Consider the following 12,047-nt stretch of genomic DNA (forward strand, 5'->3'; position numbering starts at 1 on the left):
CTCTATCCCACTGGTTTATCTTCCCTCTCCTCCTCCTCCTCCTTTTATTTACCCCTGTCACTTCCCATTCCTCTTGCCCTACCTGTCTCTGTTTTTCATCTTTTCTGGGTCTTTATAAATGTCCTTTTCTGACACCTGGCAAAGCTACTTAGTGACTAGGTAGGGTAACAGTATGGCCTGCCCCTTTAAGGACCAGGAGGCTTTGGGCTAGCCAGCCCTGTTCAATCAACCTCACCTGTGCCATAATTAGCTGCCTCTCAGCCTGAGGAGATGGAACTAATGAGGACCGGGGAACACCTGGGCCTCACAAAAAGGTTTGTGAGAATACAGCAGGGGGAGGGGAAGGAAGCTGTGACCGAGGCTACAGAGAGCAGGTGCCCCTAAGGCAGGGTCTGGAAGAAGCAGTGAGGGCTTTGGGGGAAGAGTGGGCTGTGGGAAATGTGCCTCCAGGGAGAAAGCCCTGGGAGGCAGTGCTCTGCTTGAGGAGCACAGAAAAACTCTGCAGGGCCCTGGAACGGAGAACTTCAGTGTAGCCCAAGAGGAGCAGAAGAATTGTATGTTTGGATATTTATTTAGATTTTCTGCTGGCCTTTCCTTACCCCAGAAGGGGACTGAGTTTGAAATGTGGCTGGGCTGGGAGGTGCAGACTGCTGTAGCACCAGACTGGTTGACAAGAGCGGATGCTAGCGTGAATGAACCCCTGTGATGCTGAGTCCTGGCTTGAGGGGGTGCTCTGGTGGTAAGTTTCCCCCCTATTGCAGGCAGGTACCTCCAAAATAATAAAATGTGGCTTACCCATGTGCTGTCCTTCAGTCAGCTAGTTGTGTCATGAGCTTTGGCGACAGGCCCAAGTGATCTGTTATGTCACCTTCTCTGTAGTGATGTCACATCTCAGTGTGATTTATAACATTACTGTCACAGGACTGAATGAGGAGTCACGTCGCCATGGTAGCCATTAGAGTGAGGATGAAAGTGTACAAGAGGCACTGCCAGCCCAGTTTGTGTTACTCATCATGATGATGTAGACAGTTATGGTTGGCTGTACTTCCTGCTGGGAATCTGTGTTGGAGGAAGAAGCTCCCAGTCGAGTGTGGTCATGTTACACATAAAGTGAAAACTGTGCTCTAGACTAGAGGTGGGCCAAAAACCCCAGATTCAAAGACCGGCTTTTGGGATGCTTGACAGTCTGTTTCATGTTGAAAATACCCCTTAGCTTGTTCTTGTCTGAATAGTGACCCTGACCCACACCTTCCCCTGACCCAACACCCCAGAACAATGACAGACTGATTCAATATGCTGTTCTTCCTGGATATTGCTGATTTCAGCTGGGGGTCCAAACCAATGTCTGAATCTCCCAGAGAAGCAGGAAGGAAGATGGTGGGGTTGAGACACTCTATGCCTTACAAGCCTGGGGTGAAATTCTGATCCCAGTGAAGTCAATGGGAGTTTTACCATTGACTACAGTGGGCCAGGATTTCACATCAAATCATTAGTGCAGTGTGGATTTACTGCAGCTGGGGATTTGGCCTAAGTTGTTTCTTAAAATAGGCATGCTGAATGTGTTGAATGCACTGAACACAGAAGAGCCAAGCAAGAGCACATTGCTAAATTGCTACAGCTTCATTTGTTTAGGTGCCCAAAGTCTGGCAACTGATCATCTGATAAAACAAAATGTCAAGGAATCATTCAGTGTAAGACCATAACAGTCAGATACAATCTGTTTGTTTAATTGGATTGAGCAGTTAACCAGGACTTGAGGCCTGGGTTCTGTTCCTGACTCTGTCACTGGCCTGCTGGATGATCCTGGGCAAGTTGCTTCTCTTCCCTGTGCCTCAGTTTCCTCAGCTTTAAAATGTGTAATAATAACAGTGACCTCCTTTTGTAAGTGCATTGAGATCTACTGATGGAAAGTTTTTTTGTAAGAGCTAAGTTTTACTGTTTTACATACATAAAATATAGCATCAGTACTAACACATGGTGTGCTTCCATAGCTGCATTTTGAAACATCAGTTAGAGATGCTGTGCTGTAGGATGCATTCTTATAGCAAAGCAAAAATCTGAGATACTATGTTTCTGAATCTGTTTTTTGCTACTGCTCTTTTAAAACTCTGTCCCAATCTTTTCTGCATTAGAACTATGGGCGAGGTGGTTTGGAGTGCATGTCCTTGACTACATAATATCTGAGCTCAGGGGCAATTAAAACCGGTGAGCAGCACAGAGATTTCTTAACACCTCTGATTTGTTTGGATGTGGTTCGGCTTGACCACTGCACCACCTCAGGACAATGTGCATGAACATCAACATGCACTAAAAATGGATGTTCTTCTTCGAGTGATTGCTCATGTCCATTCCAATATAGGTGAGTGCATGCCATCCTGCACGGTTCCCAGAACTTTTTTCCCCTTAGCAGACCCCATAGGGCCGGCTCTGGTGTCCCCTGGAGTCCCGCGCGCATGCTGTGGTATATGAGGCACTGCCGGCCCTACGCCCCCTCAGTTCCTTCTTTCCACCCGTGATAGTTGCTGGAACTAGCTTTGCTTTCTGCAAGTACTATTCCCTTTCTTTGAACTCTTTGTTATTAGAAGTACTTTAGTTAGTTTTAAGTACTTGTTAAGTAGTGTAGTTAGATAAGAAGTCCCTGAGGGACTTAAAGTGGCCAGGCCATTCCCCGGCCGCCTGGATTTAAACCTTGTGCCTCCTGCGGGAAGGCTTTCCCGCTCAGTGACCCCCATGATCGGTGCCTTAAGTTCCTGGGGGATGAGCACAGGAAAGACAAGTGTAAGATATGCAGGGCTTTTAAGCTGCAGACTCAGAAGGAAAACAGAGCGATCAGGTTAAAAGCCTTGCTTACGGAGGCAGCGCTCTGCCAGCGTCCGAGCCGTAACCCGCTCCACCTCGGCACTGAGTATCACCTCGGTGCAGAGTGCACTACCGGCACTGGGCTTGACTCGGCACTGAGCAACATCCCCAGTGATGAAGTAGAAGAGAGCGCACGGAGCGCGGACACTCCCCTGCACCGTCGGTATGGGCAGGGTCGAGTGCGGAGATGCACTGGCCATGGCCCATCAAGTCTTCTCCTGTGCCTGCATCTCCGAGCAAGGAGCCTCCCCTGACTCTTGGGAGTGGGAGAGTGCCTCTGCTGATGCTGTCGACACAGGAGGCTTTCTGGCGGCAAGAGCCTTGTTGGCCTGCCTACGCCACCTCCGTCTCCCTCCCCCCCCCGCCGAGGGAGATGGGGCCCGTGTCCTGGGGCAAGCCTGCATTAGGTCCCCCCAAAAGGCGGTGGAGATCCCTGGTACGGGGAGGAAGATCTTCCACCAGACAGCCACCGGGGGTAGAGCGAGGACGCTCCCCCAGCAGTCACTCCAGGTCGGCGGCGTCGAGCCGGCCTACTTTGACTCGAGATGTGGAGTCTCCCCCTCGGTGTCGACATTGGTCCCTGGCACTGAAGGCAGCGCAGACCAAGAGGCGGCATCAGTCGAGGTCCGCCAGGTGGCGCTCGGACAACTCCTGTCCCAGATCCCGGCACCGAGGAGTTCGCCTGCACCGAGGTGGCGCAGAACCCAGTCACCGTCAGAGACCTTGGCACCGAAGGGTTTCCTCACACCGAGGTGGCGCGGAACCTGGTCGCCATTAGAGGACCCTGCACTGCACAGTCCCCGATGCAGAACCCAGTTGCCAGCGTTAGGCTCGGCACCACAGAGTTTGGAATGGAACCGGTCTCGATCACCAAGGGATAAATGGCGCTGCAAGTCCTTGGTACTGAGGCTCCGGTACCGAGAGCTCTTTGGAGCACACCTCCGTCCATCGGCACCGCTCGCGGCGATGGAGACAGTCCTCATCATCCTCCACATCGGAGGCGGCGAGAAGACGGTCCCCGGCACGGAACGGCACAGCACCCGGGACCAAGGACAGCCATGGCATCACCGGTCTAGTGGCTCGGGGTCCCACAGGGGGGACAGTCGTCGGGACAGCCAACGCCCCCACAAGGCGTCCCAGCAGGTGGCACAGTCAGCCCCAGTTTGGCCCCAGATGGGGGCATCCAGATGGGACCAGAGCCCCAATCCACCCTGTCAGCAGGGGTGCAGTCCATGCCCCTGGCACAGGAGAAGGCTCATAGACACCGCTCCTTGGACGAGGAGTCGGACCCCTTGGAGAGCCCCTCTACAGGTGCATCCCTTTGGCAGGCAGGGGAGCACCCGCAGGAAGTGCCTCGGCAGTCCTCTTCCCCCTCCCTGGACGAGACAGTTTCCTGGGACCACATGGTGCCACTGGAGGGTTTCAGGGTGTAACAGGAGCTGCTCAAGAGGATGGCCTCTAACTTGGGACTGGAGATCAAGGAGTTAGTGGAGGCTGCTGATACCCTCTTCAATGTGATAGCGGTGGCTGCCCCAGTGAGAGTGGCCCTACCAGTCCACAATAGGGTCCTCAAAATTGTTAAGGCCCTGTGGCAAACCCCTTCCTCGGTCACCCCTACGTCGAAGGTGGCTGAAAAAAAGTATTATGTTCGGCTGAAAGGTTCGAGTATCTGTTCACTCACCCGGCGCCGGGAACCCTGGTGGTGGATGCAGACAACCTGTGGGACAGGCAAGGTCAGCCTGGTTCCATTCCCAAGAACAAAGACAACAAAAAGTGGTGGATTTGTTTGGGAGAAAAATTTATTCCACAGCAGCCCTGCAGTTCAGGATTGCCAACCATCAGGCCCTCCTGGGGAGATATAATTTTAAATTGTGGGACTCTCTCAGGCGGTTTGCTGAGGCTCTGCCCCAGGACCAGGCCGCAGACTTCACCACCATCCTGGATGAAGGAATCACGATGGCTACGGCAGCGCTCCAAACGTCCAGTGACGCTGCTGACTCGGCAGGTAGGGCCATAGCCTCCACCATTTCCCCAAGGAGGTGCTCGTGGCTGCAACCGTCAGGCCTGTCCCAGGAGGTGCAGCAATCAATCCAGGACCTCCCCTTTGATGGGTCAGCCCTCTTCTCCAATCAGACTGATGCGAAGCTGCACAGTCTGAAGGACTCCAGGGCCATGCTTCGCTCCCTGGGCCGGTACACGCTCCAGACTTCCAGGCGGCGGTCATGGCCCCAGGCAAAGCAGCGACCAAGGCCTCCGCCTAGGCCCTTTCAACCCTACAGAAATAGGGGGTTCAGAAGACTGAATCAGCCCTCCAGCAGGGGTCCCCTAGGGGGTCAGGCAATCGTAGGAGACAGTTTTGATGGTGCGCCTGAGGGTGGTGCCCCTACTGCTCTCTTGGACCCGCCCCACCCTGTCCTGAACAGGTTAAGGCCCTTCTATCCCGAATGGGCAAAGATTTTGTCAGACCGTTGGGTCCTTGGGATAGTCTCTGGGGGCTACGCCATACAATTTACCTCTACCCCCCTCCAACGACCCCCCCTCCGTCCAGGGGACCCCTCTCACAAGCAACTCCTCTTGCAGGAGGTGGACACCTTCCTCAACATAGGAGTGGTGGTTATGGTTCCTCAAGGGGGAAGGAGTTCTAGTAGAGGTACTTCCTCATCCGCAAGGCAAAGGGGGGGTCTGAGACCCATACTAGACCTGCGTTGTCTAAACAAATATGTCAAACGACTCGGGTTTTGCATGGTTTCCCTAGCCTCCATAATCCCTTCCCGGGATCCAGGAGACTGGTATGCAGTCCTCGACTTCAAGGACGCATGCTTTCATGGGTCCATCCTCCCCAGCCACAGGAGCTTCCTCTGCTTCACAGTGGCTGGCTTCCACTGCCAATTTACAGCCCTGCCCTTTGGTCTATCTTCGGCTCCAAGGGTGTTCACCACATGCATGGCGGTAGTGGCGGTCCACCTGACGTGAGAGGGTGTGCAAATCTTCCCTTACCTGGATGATTGGCTGATCCAGGCAGGTCCAGGTTCCAAGTGCAGGAGAGCGTGACCCTCACTTGCTCCATGTGCAGCAGGTTGGGACTGCTCATAAACAAGCAGAAGTCTACATTAAATCCTGTGCAACGCATAGAATTCATCAGGGTCACCCTGGATGCTTCCCAGGCCACAGCCTTCCTGCCTCAGCCATGTTTCAAGGCGATGGTTTCTATCATCTCCCAGCTACACCGATGCCTCACGACAGCAGCCAGGCACCACCTAGAGGTGTTAGGCCACATGGTGGCCTGCACGTAGTGGTTGGCCTCGGTGTACGTGCCGAGCAGACACCCACTGAATTGGGTGGTCACAGTTCCCCCGCCCGTCCTAGCCTCCTGAAACTGGTGGAGATCTCCCAGGGCAGTGTTGAAGGGCATCCCGTTCAGGGAACTGGTCCCATCCGTCACCCTAATCTCCGACGCCTCGGATGTGGGATGGGGAGCCCACATCAGCCAACCTGAGCACACAGGGGCTCTGGTCGGGGGAGGACAGGCACCTGCACATCAACATGAAGGAGCTGAGGGCTATTCACCCAGCGTGCAGGGTGTTCCTCCGATTCCTGACTGGCAGAGTGGTGCAGGTGCTGACGGACAACACTGCAGCTATATTTTATATAAACAAGCAGGGAAGGCCGCACTCCTCGGCTCTCTGCAAGAAAGCTACCCGTCTGTGGGACTTTGCCATGAGGCACGACTTCCACTTGACTGCCTCTCACCTCCCGGAAGTGAGGAACGACGAGGCAGATCGCCTCAGCAGGTCGTTTCTACCCAACCACGACCGGTTGCAGCACCCGGAGGTAGTGACTACGATCCTCCAGAAGTGGGGTGTTTCCCAACTGGACCTATTCGCATCGGCCTGGAACGCAAAGTGCCCGAGGTTCTGCTTGCTCCAGGGTCGCGAGACCAGGTCGATTTCCGATGCATTCCTCACCGACTGGGCGAGGACCCTCATGTACACATTCACGCCCATTCCGCTCCTCCCCAAGGTCCTACTGTAAATAAAGGGGGACAGGGCGGACATCATACTCATCGCTCCAGCCTGGCCAAGACAGCACTGGTTCAGCATGCTGCTGCTGGACCTCTCGATCGCCCAGCCCACAGAGCTCCCTAGGCGGCACAATCTTGTCTCCCAGGACCATGGTCGCCTGTTGCACCCGGACCTGGACTTCCTGCACCTCACATCCCGGAGGCCCTGTGGCTGACGGAGGGAGAGAGAGCCTGCTCAGTGTAGGTCCAATAAGTCCTGCTGGGCAGCAGGAAACCTTCTACACAAATCGTGTATCAGGCTAAGTGGAGATGGTTTACCTCTTGGGCGGAGTCCCAGGGCATTCCACCCAGCCTCTCGCCTCTGCAGGCGATCCTGGAGTACCTGCTCCAGCTAAGGCTCTAGGGTCTGGCACTGACCTCGTTGAAGGTTGACTTGGCATCCATTTCAGCCTTCTATCATCTGCTAGAGGGGAAATCCCTGTTCTTCCATCCCATGTCGGTCAGGTTCCTCAAGGGGGTGGAAAGGCTTTATCTGCAGGTTTGTGACCCGGTGCCTTCCTGGGATCTCAGCCTGGTCCTCTTGAGACTCACGGGGCCCCCCTTTGAATCCATGGCTTCATGCTCTCTGCTCATGCTATCATGGAAGGTAGCCTTCCTAGTGGCCATTACCTCAGCCAGGAGGGTCTCTGAAATTAGGGCCTTGACCTCGGAGCCCCCTTATACACTATTCTATAAAGATAAGGTGCAGTTGAGGCCGCACCCAGCCTTCCTGCCCAAGGTGGTTTCCGACTTTCATTGTAACCAAGATATTTTTCTTCCCGTGTTTTTCCCAAACTGCACCGTTTGGAGGAGGAGAGGAGATGGCTTTGGCTGGACGTGAGACGAGCCCTGGCCTTCTACATTGAGCGTACAAAGCCACTTCTGAAATCGATGCAGCTCTTCGTCGCAGTGGCGGACTGGATGAAAGGATCACCTGTCTCCACCCAGCACATCTCCACATGGATGACATCCTGCATCAAGTGCCGCTATGAGCAGGTGAATGTGCCGCTTCCAAGTGTCATCACAGCACACTCAACCAGAACTCAGGCCTCCTCTGCGGCCTTCCTGGAGAGTGCCCCTGCAGGACATCTGCAAAGCTGCCACCTGGTCGTCGGTGCGCATCTTCATGTCCCACTACGCCATTGTTCAGCAGGCGAGAGAGGACACGGGTTTCGGCAGAGCTGTGCTGAGGGCAGCTCACCAGTAACTCCTACCCACCTCCAAGGTATTGTTTTTAATCACCTATATTGGAATGGACATGAGCAATCACTCAAAGAAGAAAACAAGGTTACTTACCAGTAACTGATGTTCTTCGAGATGTGTTTCTCATGTCCATTCCACAACCCACCCCCCGTCCCCGCTGTCGGAGTTGGCAGAAAGAAGGGACTGAGGGGGCATAGGCCTGGCAGTGCCTCATATACCACGGCATGCACATGGGACCCCAGGGGGCACCAGAGCCGGCCCTACGGGGTCTGCTAAGGGCAAAAACGTTCCGGGAACCGTGCACGGTAGCATGCACTCACCTATATTGGAATGGACATGAGCAACACATCTCAAAGAACAACAGTTACTGGTAAGTAACCTTGTATTTCCCTTTTCCACGGAGGCTGCATCTCCATGTGTTCTGCCCAGGAAATCTAAGCCATGCAGAGGGGAGAAAAGGGGCTGTTGCAGATTTGCGATTGCTTTGATAAGCAAGGTGTTGGTTAGCTATAATGTCAGTAGCCATTTAAGCCCCCAGAAATGAATGTGAGCAAGTGCATTAATTTTTATTATCTTCCTCCCCCCAGTGTTTTCAAGGAAACCTGCTAATGCAGCTTTGGGAAACACTGGGTACTACAATCTGACGCACTAGCTGGGCCAAATCACTCTCTAGTCAGTTCTGTTTCACTGTAGAAATACTTTTACTTGTTCCTCAGGAATCTGTTTAAACACCCTGTGATGGGGAGTGCCTCCCCCTCACTAGCCCTGGAAGAACTGAATTGAGCCAGGTGGGCCCAATCAGCTAATTAGGCTGCAGGGTTGTCTTTGGGCTGGAGGCAGCTACTTAGAGAGAAGCTCACCTATGAGCGACAGGTGGGGCTTCTATAAAAGCTGGGAGGCTGGCAATAGAAGGAGCAGCTGTGAAAGACTACAATCTCTTCCTGGGAAGAGGGAGGAGCATTTGGAGGGCTGCAGAGATGTTGCCTAAAGTTACTCCTTTGGAGGGGAGAATGAGGAGAGTGGCAAACCCAGAGGAGTGGGGTGGGCCACGAGGTATGGAAACAGCTCAGGGAGAAGGAGCAAGGTGCAGGGAACAGACCTTGGCTGCTGTGTAGAGGGTCCCTGAGCTGGAAAGTGGAGTAGAGGGTGGGCCTGGGTTCCCCTGGGGGAGTGGCCCTGTAAGGCAGTGAAGCTGTAGAACTGGAACCTTGATACATGCCTCCTGGAAGGGGAAACCACTATAGGGAACTGGCTGCAGGGCTGAGTCACAAAGAGGACAGCTGTGCTTCCTCAGCATGAGAGTGGGTTGTGGAGGAGAAAGTGATGGTGTGTAACTGCTGGAAGGGGTGTTGGCCTGACTGAGCTGAACCCCAGAACCAGCAACAAACCCGTCACCCACCCTTTCTTTCACTTTTTGTCTGCACAGAGACACTATCAGTATTTCTCTTAAGTATCCTAGAAAAGGGCATGAATTCAAATGTAGCCAAGAAGCAGAATATCAGTAACAGTCTGGCAGCCGCTGCAGGAGCCCTGTGTTTTAGGTCCTGGGCCCAATTCACCATTGCCCTGTTCCTCATTACTTACAGCTGTGCAAATGACTTCAGAAGAAGTAGGGCACTAGAGAAAGGCCCTGTGGCTTTACATGAGGGATTAAGGTTAGCTATCAAGGTAAGCTTTCTGCCATATAGATAGCAGAGTACTTTCATTGCTCCAGACACTAAATATATTCCAGACACTACAGCAGAGGGATCAGCTGAACAGACTTTTTTTTTGGGGAGGGGGGCATTGTGCATGTGGTTGCACTATAGGCTCCTTATTGCTGTCTATTTGTGCATGATTATAACCATCAGTGAACAGAAGCAGTGCCTGGTGTCACACTTTCAGGGTGACTGCAGCTGTGTTCCTGCTGTGTGGCCTCTGGCAGGGCACTCACTTAAGGTTTCTGTGTCACAGACATCACCTCTCTTGGGTAAAGACCCATATCTCCCTTCTGACCAAGGGGTTTTAAGCCTGCGTAGTCCCCTGCTTTACACTAAGTGCCCAGCAAGCCAGTCTGCTTAAAGACCAGTGCCTGTGTTTTGCTTTCTCTCTCCAAGAGCTATGAACAGTGTATTGCCAGCAGCTACAAGCTACCACACAGCTTTTTCTAAGAAAGTTCATTTATTCTTAAGGTAAAAACATTTCAGAGAAAACATATGGAGCAAACCCAATAAATTCCTATATGTTAAAAGTTTAACAGAGATTACCCTTCAGTCTTATGGGCCCTACTAGGCCAAAATCTTTCCAACCCCTCTGCAAAGGTCCTGCCCATTTGCTGGATCAGAAAGAAAGCCTTCAGTCAGTTTAAACCCAACCTTTTTATGCCAAAAGTCCTTTTTGTCTGTTGGTCCCTGGAAAACCCTGTTTGAACCATTACATATAACCCTTCCTCGGCTGTGGTATTTCATGTGAGGGTGGTGGTTTACAGCTTGAGTGATTCACCTTATCACCCCTTCCCTCATGGTTTTTAGTTCCTGGCAGAGCTGTGGCAACCTTCCCTCCTGGATTTACATACCTCTAGTCCCCAAAGATATTGCATGCAGTTGCAATATCTCTCACATCTCACCTACAAAGAAGTGGGTGTATCAAGGGTGCCAGATTGGTGTCCTAGAGGATGGTGTTTCTTCCAGGGCTTTTCATAACTTCATATTTCAGCTATTCATATAATAAACATTCTGCTAACAAGCTGGCACAAATCCATGCAGTTGTTTGACAATGATCCTGTGTAATTTCTCTCCTGAGAGCTTGTAGGGGGAGATCTCATCCACTCCCTGTCTCCCCAAAACCTTGGGATGTGAATTTGAGACCTGGTTCTCCCATTTTCATTTCCAATCTGGTTTCTAGGGAGTGTGTATGGTGTCCCTTTTGTCCTTCAACGGTGTTGGCTGCTCTGGTTGTGGCTGGACATTCCCCACTCCTTTTTAGAGTATTCTGGGAAGCAACTTTTTGTACAAAAGGGAGAAATAAGGCTGGAGCCTCTCTGCAAAGCAGCTCTTAACCACGTGCTGCTTTTAACTGCAGAGGGAGATTCTTCAAACCTCCCCTATAGCTAAATTCCTTTCCACTTCCCAGCTCATTTTTTATAATCTTTCGAAGGCAGCTGAAAGTATATCATAGTTGTAGAATAATCCCAAAGTTTGCCTCCTGATTCAGGGGCCATAGCAGTGATCACCTGTTCCTCTCTTGATTTCAGTGCTGGAAGGTAACAAGTTTTAAAGGACACAGGCAAGACTGGTAACTTTATGGAGTCCAGCCAGTTTTGGTTTGAATTACTGGCACGCACAATCCTATCTCATCACTCTGCAGTACTTGTCTATTCAGGTCTCTTATATTTCTATCTTCTTGTATACAGTAAAAAGGATCTGGATCCCGATAGGAACAAAAAAGAGGAAAAGTCCTTAGGATTTCCTAGTTCTCTGCAGAGGTCTTGTGCAGCAGTTAGTTAACCAAAATGTCTTTCCAAGAAGTGGGGCATGTGAAGGGAAGATTAAGGCGAGAAGGACTAATAGTATTAGAAGGAAAATTCTTTTTGGTGAGACCAGAAAAATCAAAGGAGTCCAGCAAAGGTAGCTGGTGTAGGGAGGGAAACTGGATGAGAGAGGCTGTGCAGATAGTGGGAGATGCTGATGGGTTGGGATGAATGAGGGACTCTGAAGTTTTGCGGCTCTGAGCCCCAGTTAATTTTAAAAGCATCCCCTTCACAGATATCGTATCTTACAGGGGTCATTGCTCTGAGTATCTCAATACCTAGTAAATCATCTGCAGCAACGACTTCAACAAACTCATGTGAAAGTTATTAAAATTCTGAATACAAGCACCACTACTACATTAAATGAAACCAGGCAGAAATTTATCCCAGTCCCACAAACTAATCCCTAAACTGCTG

At 51.8% G+C, this 12,047-nt stretch overlaps 2 long non-coding RNA genes across 3 annotated transcripts in view; both read left to right on the top strand.

Moving 5' to 3' along the window:
- Window positions 1–418: 418 nt before the first annotated feature.
- Window positions 419–12,047, top strand: part of LOC137155337 (uncharacterized) — a 36,100-nt gene continuing 24,471 nt past the window's right edge. Inside the window, exon 1 of one of the 2 annotated variants that reach the window (XR_010920429.1) lies at window positions 419–554. This is a non-coding gene — a long non-coding RNA (uncharacterized lncRNA). Of the gene's footprint in view, window positions 555–615; window positions 740–12,047 lie in introns of those variants that run through there. The other variant, XR_010920428.1, reaches the window with a different exon arrangement.
- Window positions 9,067–10,152, top strand: LOC137155336 (uncharacterized). The gene is made up of 2 exons (XR_010920427.1): window positions 9,067–9,175; window positions 9,709–10,152. It is a non-coding gene; the product is annotated as an uncharacterized lncRNA (long non-coding RNA).

Source organism: Emydura macquarii, unplaced genomic scaffold (genome assembly GCF_026122565.2).
Source record: "Emydura macquarii macquarii isolate MOO-44397 ecotype Brisbane River unplaced genomic scaffold, CSIRO-AGI_Emac_v2 contig_1348, whole genome shotgun sequence".
Lineage (NCBI taxonomy): Eukaryota > Metazoa > Chordata > Testudines > Chelidae > Emydura > Emydura macquarii.